Here is a 12,251-nt window from a genome sequence, read left to right as displayed (position 1 = left end):
TATGTATAAATGTATTCTTTTATGTGCTCCCAATGCAGGAGCTTTGGGATACATTTGTGTATAAATGTATTCTTTTTGAAAAATTTATTTATCTTTAATTGAAGGATAATTGCCTTACAATATCATGTTGGTTTCTGCCACACATCAACATGAGTCAGCCATCGGCATACACATGTTCCCTCCCTCTTGTACCTCTAGTCTGCCTCCCACCCCTCCAGGTTGTTACAGAGCCCCAGTTTGAGTTCCCTAAAAATATGGAATGCTTCACAAATTTTCGTGTCATCCTTGCACAGGGGCCATGCTGATCTAACTCTGTATGCATCCAATTTTAGTATATGTGCTGCCAAAGTGAGCCCTGAGAGTTGATTCTTCACTATTCGCATCTCTCACAAATTCATCCTCGTGACACGTTCCAGTCTTTTCATTACAAATCAGGTTGAATGATAAATCTCTGTATAATTTCTTTAAAAGATCTTTTCGTTGGAGTATGCAGGATCTTTATTTGCAGCATGTGGGATCTGGTTCCCTGACCGGGGATCAAACTCAGGCCCCTTCCTGCATTGGGAGCACAGAGACTTAGCCATCAGACCACCAGGGAAGTTCCCTGGATAGTAGTTTTTTACTTCATTAATGTAAAGCAAACCTTTCCAAACTTTTGTGGTAGACATTTCAAAATAATTGTAAGTCAGATATGCAAAATCCTACTGAATTATTTCAGTTGAGTAATTAAAATTCAACCTCACTAAGCCAACCTTTGGAGAAGGAAATGGCAGCCCACTCCAGTATTCTTGTCTGGAGAATCTCCATGGACAGAGGTGTCTGGTGGGCTACAGTCCATGGGGTTGCAGAGTTGGACACAACTGAGCGACTAAGAACAAGCCAACCTTGGTCAGTGTGGACAACTGGTTTATCTGGATTATTTCACAGACCTCTCTAACAAGTTTCAGTGTTTCAGTTACATAGCTTAAAGATCTATGACTAACATCCCTAGCCTCTGGAGGAATATGCTTTAGACACACCTCTAGATGGTTCAGGTTATTTCTGGTTCTGAAAGATCTAGATGCACAAGTTTTAGTGTTGACATCCTGTTATGAAATAAAGCTCATGGATATTCTTGAAGTCATAGGCTGGTTTTAGTAGTTTTATTTCCCAAAATGTATGTAAGTGGAGGCCAAATTCAAGTTCTTACCTTTCCCCAGACTCTTTCTTAGACAAGTCACAGTGGACATTGAGTGGTCTTATTCCATGAAAAGTTGGGAGATTGGTGGATCCTTTGGGACAAATGTTAGTGAGGACTTTGAAGTGTCAGACTCAAAGATTAAGGCTCTGACTGCAATACAGCCTCGGGACTAAGAACATGGGCTTTGGAGTTGGATAGACCTGGACTGAGGTCTGCTGCTTATGAGCTATGTGACCTTAAGCGTTTTACTCAGCCTTTCTAAGCCTCATTTTCTTCATCTATACAAACAGGATTTTTGTTTGAATTGAATAAGTCAACATATGTACAGTGTTTAAAACAGGGCTTTGAGTTAGTGTTGCTGTTATTATTGGTCATGTTTCACATGCTAAATATATTTTATTATCATTATTCAGTTATATGAATTGTTTTCTCTGGAATTAGTTTTTCTCTTTTATGGTACTAGTTTTCCTAGACATCTCTGATCAAATTAGTCGTGTTAAAAAATAATTTATTTGCTTATTTTAGACTGTGCTGGGTCTTCATTGCTCTGTGGACTTTTTCTCTCGTTGTGGTGAGCGAGGGCTACCCTGCAGTTGGGGAGTGCAGGCTTCTCATTGTGTTGGCTTCTCTTGTTGCACCTCACCGGCTCTAGGGCTCGAGAGCTTCGGTAGTTGCAGCTCATGGGCTTAGTTGCTCAGTGGCATGTGGGATCTTCCTGGATCAGGGATCGAACCCGTGTGTGTCCTGCATTGGCAGGCAGATTCTTTACCACTGAACCACGAGGGAAGCCTGATCATTAGTTATTGTTTTTATGTAAGAATGAAAAATTAGATTTGACTCTTTTAGTTAGCTGTCATGGATTTTCTTTATTGTTGAGAAATAGATTTTTTTCCTATAGGATACTTCCCTGAATAGGAAGACTCTAAGGTAACCTCAAGTACGAGGAGGGACCAGTTGACAAGCAGTCTTGCTTTAGATGCAGTTAACTTGTACACATATTTTCATGGTGGACTCAGCCAGAACAGCAGAAGTAGAAATCTTGCCTTGGATTTTTTTCTTTCTCATTTTGTGAAGTTATAACTTAAGATAGCTAATGAAAAAGTGTGCAGGAGGTGACCAAAAAGATACTCAGGGGGTGTAAGTATTGCTATAGCTTTTAAGGCCAGTTATCAAGAAGGCCAAAATCAGGAAAAATTAAAAATTGATAGAAATCCTTTGATATTAGGAAGGGCATCTAAAGTATCACTGCAGCCTCTGAGGAGTTGTCAAAAATAGCAGGGAAAAAACTGTCCCCTAAGCTTATTATAACCTAGGGGATTTTAAGAGAAAGGAAGAATGATGTCACTGTGTATTCTGGGGATTTATCTTTATGTGGAAAGGTAATGGCTTGGTTAGGCTCCTATGTCTGAGAATGAATCCCATGCTGAACGATGCCTTAGCACAGAACTGGGGAAGGCTTGAAGTTTCAGTCTTTCTTTATTTCTCTCCCCACTAGTCTCTGAAGTGAAGAGTTAGAGAAGAGAGGTTTACTTTCCCTGGTATAAATTATGACACCTGCCCTTATGAGGCAGAAGTTTTGGTTTTAATTAAGACCATTTGCTGTTATCTAGTATAACAGTTTTTTTGTGGTTTTTTTTTGTCATTTATTGTTTTCTTTCAAAGAGAATGACCCTAGTGATAGGAGGGTCTTCTGTTTGCTCAGTACACACAATATCTTCATTCCCAGTCAGAATGGAGATTTTTAAGTTTGGAGCTAAGAAGTAGGATAAAATTAAGTTGATCTGCATAAAGAAGAAAATGTGATTTAGGGTTCCTAAAGATTATCTGCAAACTGGAGGGGGTGGGGAGAACTGGGACTAGAAAGAGCAGAGCCTATGATATGCAGCAAAGAAGAAAGATTTGGAAGATAAATTATGTTCAATGAGGATTTTTTTTTCAAGAAAGGTTTTTAAAAATGAAATACTGTGCAATTCTGGAATGAAACCCACTTCTCCCATCTTATCTGCCAAAAAAAAGAGTAAATCTACATTGTTGAATAATGCTCTGATTTCAGTGGATTTAGTTTTTAATGAAATAAAACATAGCGAACAATGTGAAAACACACATGGGCTAACCAGACACTCAGCTTTGGAGATAAAAGCATATCAAATACAATGGAAGACCCTCCCTGAATATGAGTGGATAATTTATGGTGAAGGCATAAAGGCTTCCAGTAACATATATATGGTATATTGATGAAGGGATGCACACATACATTTTTGTTCTAAAGAGAAAACTTCAGAGAAAAATACTCCCAAATCTCTTCCCTAAACCTCACAATATTTTGGCAAAATTAATCTCATGCTTTGGTTCCCAAACTTTTTTTGGTTATTTTTAGCTTTTTCCTCCTTGGGGACAATAAGACAGGCAGATAGTGAAGTCTCATAGTTAATAACATAGGCTTTGTAATTTTTTTGGTTTATTTTTTATTTTATATTGGAGTATAGTTGATAGTTTCAGATGTACAGCAAACTGATGCTGTTATTCATATACATGTATCTTTTTTCAAATTCTTTTCCCATTTAGGTTTGTTACTTATTATTGAGCAGAGTTCCATGTGCTATACAGTAGGTCCTTGTTGGTTATCTGTTCTAAATACAGCAGTGTGTACATACCAGTCCCAGACTCCCTAACTGTCCCTTCCCCTCTGCGCCTCCCCCCGCATAACCATAAGCTCATTCTCTAAGTCTGTTAGTCTGTTTCTGTTTTAACAGTATGCTTTGGAATCAGATACACCTGGTTTGAAACCCCACCTCTACCTTAATACTCCTGTATTGCAGGTGGATTCTTTACTGCTAAGCAACCAGGGAAGCCCCTTTTTTCTCTAGCCATCATCTTTTCTTGGTGCTCAATTTCCATGCCCCGTGTACGGATTTGATTCGGTTGCTCCAAAGCAGTTTTTTCTAATGACTATGAGAACTCTGCACAATAGACCTATAACACAACTGCATATTTCAATTATCCCCATAACCCCTCCCCCCACAACTGTCTCAGTGTTGACTTAATGTTATTCGTTTGCTTGTGTTGTTACTGAAAACAAACTCTTAATTAAAATGGCCCAGCATCACCTGGCTCACATAGAGTGCCGCAAGCAATAATCCCTAGTTTAATGTACCCTTTGGCTCATACCTCCAATTTAGTTTTTGAATCTAGGAATATAAATGGATTTCATAATGGCCTGTGAGCATCAGGTGACAGATTAGAATTACTAATGAAGAGCCACTTTCTTGGGAGGATTAACATTGCATGATTGTTTCTAGGTCCCATGGACTGAACATGTAATTGAACACCCAGGTCAGGCTAAAATAGAACTTCTTATGTGAATTATGTATGTATGACTTGTGTTAACACTTCTGTTTGGTTCCTCATCTATTCTTGAATGGTGGTGGTTTAGTCACTAAGTTGCTAAGTCATAGACTCTTGCGACCCTATGGACTGTAGCCCGCCAGGCCCCTCCATCCATGGAATTTTCCAGGCAAGAATACTGGAGTGGGTTGCCATTTCCTTCTTCAGGGAATCTTCCCGAGCCAGGGATTGAATTTGGGTCTCCTGCATTGCAGGCAGATTCTTTACCAACTGAGCCACCAGGGAAGCCCCCATATATTCTTACATGTATGAACATTCTATCTGCTGGTAAGAAGCATGAGGCTTTTCTTCTGTTTTCACCTCCCCACTCTTTCATTCAGTAGTTTGAAATGTTTTCTATTCCTCTGAAAATAACTTTTAGGTTCGGTATAGACAAGATAGTTATCCTCTGTTTCAATTATTGCAGTAATCCCTTAGTAAAACTCAAGGAACCCAAGTTTGGGGTGCAAAGGATGAGTAACACACAGGCCTCTTGAACTGCTCCCCCACCCAGGTCAAGTTCAAGAACTCAATGCCCTTGTATAAGTTTCTCTCCTTTCCCCCCCTTTCGTGATTGCTTTGACTGAAGACTCACAGGCATCCTTGAATGTTCTAAAGTACTCTTCACTGTGGCTTCTTGTAGCAGAGAAGCAGAAAGGCATTAATAGTTTCTGAGCACCAAGTACTCAGTATGCTGGACACTTTATATTCCTAAACTCATTTAGTCCTCACCACGGCCTTTGTGAGGGCGGTGTTATAATTCTCATCAGCAGATGTGGAAATCGAAGCTCCAAGGAGATACACGGGAGCATGTACTAGTGTTCAGATGTGAGGGCTGCTGCATACAGTAGGGCTTCTCTAGTAGGGCAGTGCCTTTTGTCCTAACACAAGTGAAGGCGTTGTATGGACTAGAGAGGGCCCTGATTGAGCCAAACCCTGATTTTAAAGCCCAGTGTATTTCTGCTATTGTGTGTTCCTTCCCCCAAAGTTACTAACTTCACCCAAGAGAAGCACTTTAAACATCTGACAGCACCAGGCCCTGAAAACTCTCACTCAACAAGAGCGGCAACACTTTCAGACACCCACAAAGTGTGCTCCCTTCACTTTAGTAGACAGTCAGCAAAAATGGTAGCGATTTTCCTTTTCCTATATCCACAGCCTTGGCGCTGTGACTTTGCAGCTCTGCACGTGAAGAGACAGAGTTACTTCTCCACTATTTGAATCTTGTCTGGCCTCTTCACCCACATTGGCCCGTGGAGTGCTATGGAAGTGATGGCGCATCCATTCTGAGCCCAGGCCTCAACAGCTCCTGTTCATCTACTTGTTTCTTGGGAACTCTTCCTAGTCAGCAAGTGAATAAACCCAGGCTAGCCTCCTGGAGGATGAGAGACGGCATGGAGCAGAGATGAAGCACTGCATCTGAGGTCATCCTGTACCAGCCGACTGCAGGTGCTTGACGGATCCCAGTCTACTACGTCTGGCTCAGGTGGCAGAACTGGCTTGGCGACCCATGGACTCATTGTTTTAAACCACTAATTTTGGAGTGGTTGATACACAGTGTTACTTAACTACATGTCTCATTGGAGGATGTTTTCAGCTGAGATTAACCTTCCAATTGGTGAACTGTTTTTTAAACTGAAGACTAGTCTATTTACAATGTTGTGTTAATTACTGCTGTACAGAAAAGTGATTCAATTATATACATATATACTTTTTTATTTCCATTATGGTTTATTATAGAATATTGAATCTAGTCCTCTGTGCTTGTTGTTTATGCATTCTATATACAAGAGCTTACATTTGCTAACCACAACCTTCTACTCCATCCCTCCCCCAAACCCTTCCCCCTTGGCAACCACCAGTCTGCTCTCTATGTCCATGATTCTGTTTCTGTTTCATAGATAGGTTCATTCATGCCATATTTTAGATGTCATGTATAAGTCATATTATATGGTGTCTGTCTTTCTTTCTGATTTATTTTATTTAGTATGATAATCTTTAGTTGCACCCATGTTGCTGCAAATGGCATTATATTGTTTGCTTTTATGGCTGAGTTGTATTCCACTGTACATATGTACCACATCTTCTTTATCCATTCATCTGTTTTTATTGTTTTTGTTTTGGCAATACCATGTGGCTTTCAAGATCTTAGGTCCCTGACCAGGGATTGAACCTGGGCCCCAGCAGTGAAAGGGTTGAATCCTAACCACTGGACTGCCATTCATCTGTCAATGGACATTTACCTGATTTCCAGTCTTGAATATTGTGAACAGTGCAGCTATGAACATAAGGATGGATGCATGTATCTTTTTGAATTATAAATTTTTCAGGATATATGCCCAGCAGTGAGATTGCTGTATCATAGGGTAATTCTAGTTTTAGTTTTCTGAGGAACCTCTATACTGTTTTCCATAGTGGCTGCACCAGCTTACGATATAGTATACAATATAAACTCCCTCCAACAATATAGGAGGATTCCCTTTTCTCCACATCCTCTCCAGCCTTTGTTATTTGTAGACTTTTTAATAACAGTTGTTCTGATTGGTGTGAGGTACTACCTCACTGTGGTTTTGATTTGCATTTCTCTAATAATTAGCAATGTTGAGCATCTTTTCATGTGCCTTTTGGCCTTCTGTCTGTCTTGTTTGGAGAAATGTCTATTTAGGTCTTCTGACCATTTTTTGATTGGGTTATTTTTTTGTTGTTGAGTTGCATGAGCTCTTTATGTGTTTTGGAAATGTATTCCTTGTTGGTTGCATTATTAACAAATGTTTTCTCCCATTCTGTAGGTTGTGTTTTCATTTTGTTTCTGTTTCCTCTGCTGTGCAAAAGTTTGTAAGTTCAATTAGGTCCCATTTGTTTATTTTTGCTTTTATTTCTATTGCCTTGGGAGACTGACCTAAGAAAATATAGGTATGGTTTATGTCAGAGAATGCTTTGCCTATGTTCTCTTATAGGAATTTTATGGTGTCACGTCTTATGCTTAAGTTTTCAAGCCATTTTGAGTTTATTTTTGTGTGTGGTAAGAGGGCGTGTTCCAACTTCATTAATTTACATGCAGCTGTCCAACTTGTCCAACACTACTTGCTGAAGAGACTGTATTTTTCCCATTGTATATTCTTGCCTCCTTTGTTGAAGATTAATTGACTGTAGGTGTGTGGGTTTATTTCTGGATTCTCTGTTTGGTTCCATTGACCTGTTTGTTTTTGTGCCAACACCATGGTGTTTTGATTATTGGAGCTCTGTAGTATTTTCTGAAGCCTGGGAAGGTTATGCCTCCTGCTTTATTCTTTTTCTTCAGACCCAATTCTGGGTCTCTTATGGTTCCATATGAATTTTAGAATTATTTGTTCTAGTTCTGTGAAAAATGTCATGGGTAATTTGTAAGTCGTTAAGCAGATTGTCCTTTGTAATTGGGTGGGCCTCATCCCGTAAGTTGAAGATTTGAATAGAACAAAAAGGCTGACCTCCCCAAGGAGGAGGGAGTTCCCCAGCACACTGATTTGGACTTTATCTGCTCTATCAACTCCCCTGTGTCTGCAACATGCTGGCCCCACTGCAACTTCCATATTGTGCGAGCCAATTCCTCATAATAGATCTCCTATGTATATATACATTTTATTGGTCCTACTTCTTGAAAGAAACTTGTTGAATACACACAATAACTGATACACTTGCTGATGTAGTTTATCTTTCCACTGAACCACTTCTTTCTTCATCCTTCTGGAACAGCTGCATCTTGGCTGGTCCAGAACCTGTCTTCCCCCAGAGTTGCTGAGTCTTCTTACGTTCAGCCCTTTATCCTGCCAAGAAGACTAAACCATCCATGCATTTCCATTCCTTCCAGGTCCCTGTTGTTAACACACTGGAGACTATTGCCCCCTGCCTATGGCTAAAGGAGGGGATGGAGACCTCATGAGGGTCTTGTTGCAGTACCTGACAATAGAAGAGGACTACAACCTATTCTGAAAAATTTTATGCAAACTTTTGCCTCAGTTATTTTCTTATGTTTGTCCTCCTATTGTAGAAGTCCACTCTTCTCAACTCTCCCTGCCGAGGAAGAGTCTGAACCCTCCCCACAGGTGCCAATGGAGGATACCATTGCAGAAACCAGCTGTACTTACATGCCCTGACGCCAACCTCTCTCTCTCTTTTAAGTCTGGAGGTTCTCCCATATCAATCAGTGCCCACAAATTCACTGTGCCTTGTGCTCACTTCCCTTTAGAGCAGGTCTTTGGACCCAACTTTTCCAAATTTGAATTGCCTCAAGAACAAAGATCCTAGCTTCCTGTAGCCTTGACCTTCCCTAGCTGCTGGGAAAGCACGTGCAAAAGGAGCTAAAGTAAGGCAGGCACTTTTCCCATTCCCACGCTCCTATTCTCTGGGGTTAGTAACATTTCCTCCAGTTCTCCCATCCTTTAGTGTCAAGCAAAAGGCGATGGTCGTCTGATAAATTAGCCAACAGAGCAGCAAGGACAGACCAAGGTTCTGGAGCTCTGACTGCCTTTGGGCTATCATGGCTTAAAGGAGGGGACAGTGACAAGTGGGGGCTTCCTCCTTCGTGCTTGGACACCTGCATACCGAGCCCTGGGTCCTCGAGTCATTGCTTTTCTTAGCAGCCATGCCATGCGTTGTCAGGCTCCATCTCTAAGACAACATGGAAAACCATGGGCTATGCCAGGTATAGCCCATAAAATGGTGAAGCCACTGTGGAAGACAGTATGACAGTTCCTCAAAAAATTAAACATAGAATTACAAGTTCAGCAGTTCCATTTCTAAGTATGTATCAAAAGAATCAAATGCTGAGAGCTGATATTTGTACACCCATGTACACAGCAGCATTAGTCACAGTGCCGAAAGATGGAAACAAATGTCCATTGATGGATGAATGGGTAAACAAAATATGGTATATTCATGAAGTACAATATTTTTTAGTCTTAAAAAGGAAGGAAATTCTGATACATGGATAAACCTTGAAAACATTAAGTGAAACAAGCCAGACACAAAAGGACAATTTTTTTTTTTCATTTATTTTTATTAGTTGGAGGCTAATTACTTTACAATATTGTAGTGGTTTTTGTCATACATTGACATGAATCAGCCATGGATTTACATGTATTCCCTATCCCGATTCCCCCTCCCACCTCCCTCTCTACCCGATCCCTCTGGGTCTTCCCAGTGCACCAGGCCCGAGCACTTGTCTCATGCACCCAACCTGGGCTGGTGATCTGTTTCACCCTAGATAATATACATGTTTCGATGCTGTTCTCTCGAAACATCCCACCCCCGCCTTCTCCCACAGAGTCCAAAAGTCTGTTCTGTACATCTGTGTCTCTTTTTCTGTTTTGCATATAGGGTTATCATTACCATCTTTCTAAATTCCATATATATGTGTTAGTATGCTGTAATGTTCTTTTATCTTTCTGGCTTACTTCACTCTGTATAATGGGCTCCAGTTTCATCCATCTCATTAGAACTGATTCAAATGAATTATTTTTAATGGCTGAATAATATTCCATGGTGTATATGTACCACAGCTTCCTTATCCATTCATCTGCTGATGGGCATCTAGGTTGCTTCCATGTCCTGGCTATTATAAACAGTGCTGCGATGAACATTGGGGTGCATGTGTCTCTTTGAGATCTGGTTTCCTCAGTGTGTATGCCCAGAAGTGGATTGCTGGGTCATATGGCAGTTCTATTTCCAGTTTTTTAGAAATCTCCACTCTGTTCTCCATAGCGGCTGTACTAGTTTGCATTCCCACCAACAGTGTAAGAGGGTTCCCTTTTCTCCACACCCTCTCCAGCATTTATTGCTTGTAGACTTTTGGATAGCAGCCATCCTGACTGGCATGTAATGGTACCTCATTGTGGTTTTGATTTGCATTTCTCTGATAATGAGTGATGTTGAGCATCTTTTCATGTGTTTGTTAGCCATCTGTATGTCTTCTTTGGAGAAATGTCTGTTTAGTTCTTTGGCCCATTTTTTGATTGGGTCATTTACTTTTCTGGAATTGAGCCGCAGGAGTTGCTTATATATATATTTTTTTAAAATTTATTTATTTATTTTTTTCAGTGGGTTTTGTCATACATTGACATGAATCAGCAATAGATTTACACGTATTCCCCATCCCAATCCCCCCTCCGCCCTCCCTCTCCACCCGATTCCTCTGGGTCTTCCCAGTGCACCAGGCTCGAGCACTTGTCTCATGCATCCCACCTGGGCTGGTGACCTGTTTCACCATAGATAATATACATGCTGTTCTTTCGCAACATCCCACCCTCACCTTCTCCCACAGAGTTCAAAAGTCTGTTCTGTACTTCTGTGTCTCTTTTTCTGTTTTGCATATAGGGTTGTCGTTACCATCTTTCTAAATTCCATATATATGTGTTAGTATGCTGTAATGTTCTTTATCTTTCTGGCTTACTTCACTCTGTATAAGGGGCTCCAGTTTCATTCATCTCATTAGGACTGATTCAAATGAATTCTTTTTAACGGCTGAGTAATATTCCATGGTGTATATGTACCACAGCTTCCTTATCCATTCATTTGCTGATGGGCATCTAGGTTGCTTCCATGTCCTGGCTATTATAAACAGTGCTGCGATGAACATTGGGGTGCACGTGTCTCTTTCAGATCTGGTTTCCTCAGTGTGTATGCCCAGAAGTGGGATTGCTGGGTCATATGGCAGTTCTATTTTCAGTTTTTTAAGAAATCTCCACACTGTTTCCATAGCGGCTGTACTAGTTTGCATTCCCACCAAACAGTGTAAGAGGGTTCCCTTTTCTCCACACCCTCTCCAGCATTTATTGCTTGTAGACTTTTGGATAGCAGCCATCCTGACTGGCGTGTAATGGTACCTCATTGTGGTTTTGATTTGCATTTCTCTGATAATGAGTGATGTTGAGCATCTTTTCATGTGTTTGTTAGCCATCTGTATGTCTTCTTTGGAGAAATGTCTGTTTAGTTCTTTGGCCCATTTTTTGATTGGGTCATTTATTTTTCTGGAATTGAGCTGCAGGAGTTGCTTGTATATTTTTGAGATTAATCCTTTGTCTGTTTCTTCATTTGCTATTATTTTCTCCCAATCTGAGGGCTGTCTTTTCACCTTACTTATAGTTTCCTTTGTGTGCAAAAGCTTTTAAGTTTCATTAGGTCCCATTTGTTTAGTTTTGCTTTTATTTCCAATATTCTGGGAGGTGGGTCATAGAGGATCTTGCTGTGATTTATGTCGGAGAGTGTTTTGCCTATGTTCTCCTCTAGGAGTTTTATAGTTTCTGGTCTGACATTTAGATCTTTAATCCATTTTGAGTTTATTTTTGTGTATGGTGTTAGAAAGTGTTCTAGTTTCATTCTTTTACAAGTGGTTGACCAGTTTTCCCAGCACCACTTGTTAAAGAGGTTGTCTTTTTTCCATTGTATATCCTTGCCTCCTTTGTCAAAGATAAGGTGTCCATAGGTTCGTGGATTTATCTCTGGGCTTTCTATTCTGTTCCATTGATCTATATTTCTGTCTTTGTGCCAGTACCATACTGTCTTGATGACTGTGGCTTTGTAGTAGAGTCTGAAGTCAGGCAGGTTGATTCCTCCTGTTCCATTCTTCTTTCTCAAGATTACTTTGGCTATTCGAGGTTTTTTGTATTTCCATACAAATTGTGAAATTATTTGTTCTAGTTCTGTGAAAAAT

At 40.3% G+C, this 12,251-nt stretch overlaps 1 non-coding gene across 1 annotated transcript; it reads right to left on the bottom strand.

Moving 5' to 3' along the window:
• Nucleotides 1-248: 248 nt before the first annotated feature.
• LOC122454059 lies at nucleotides 249-356 on the bottom strand. Its single transcript, XR_006273280.1, has one exon. It is a non-coding gene; the product is annotated as a U6 spliceosomal RNA (small nuclear RNA).
• Nucleotides 357-12,251: the final 11,895 nt, after the last annotated feature.

This window comes from Cervus canadensis, chromosome 15 (assembly GCF_019320065.1).
Source record: "Cervus canadensis isolate Bull #8, Minnesota chromosome 15, ASM1932006v1, whole genome shotgun sequence".
NCBI classification, from domain to species: domain Eukaryota; kingdom Metazoa; phylum Chordata; class Mammalia; order Artiodactyla; family Cervidae; genus Cervus; species Cervus canadensis.
This window is presented reverse-complemented; position numbering and strand designations above follow the sequence as displayed.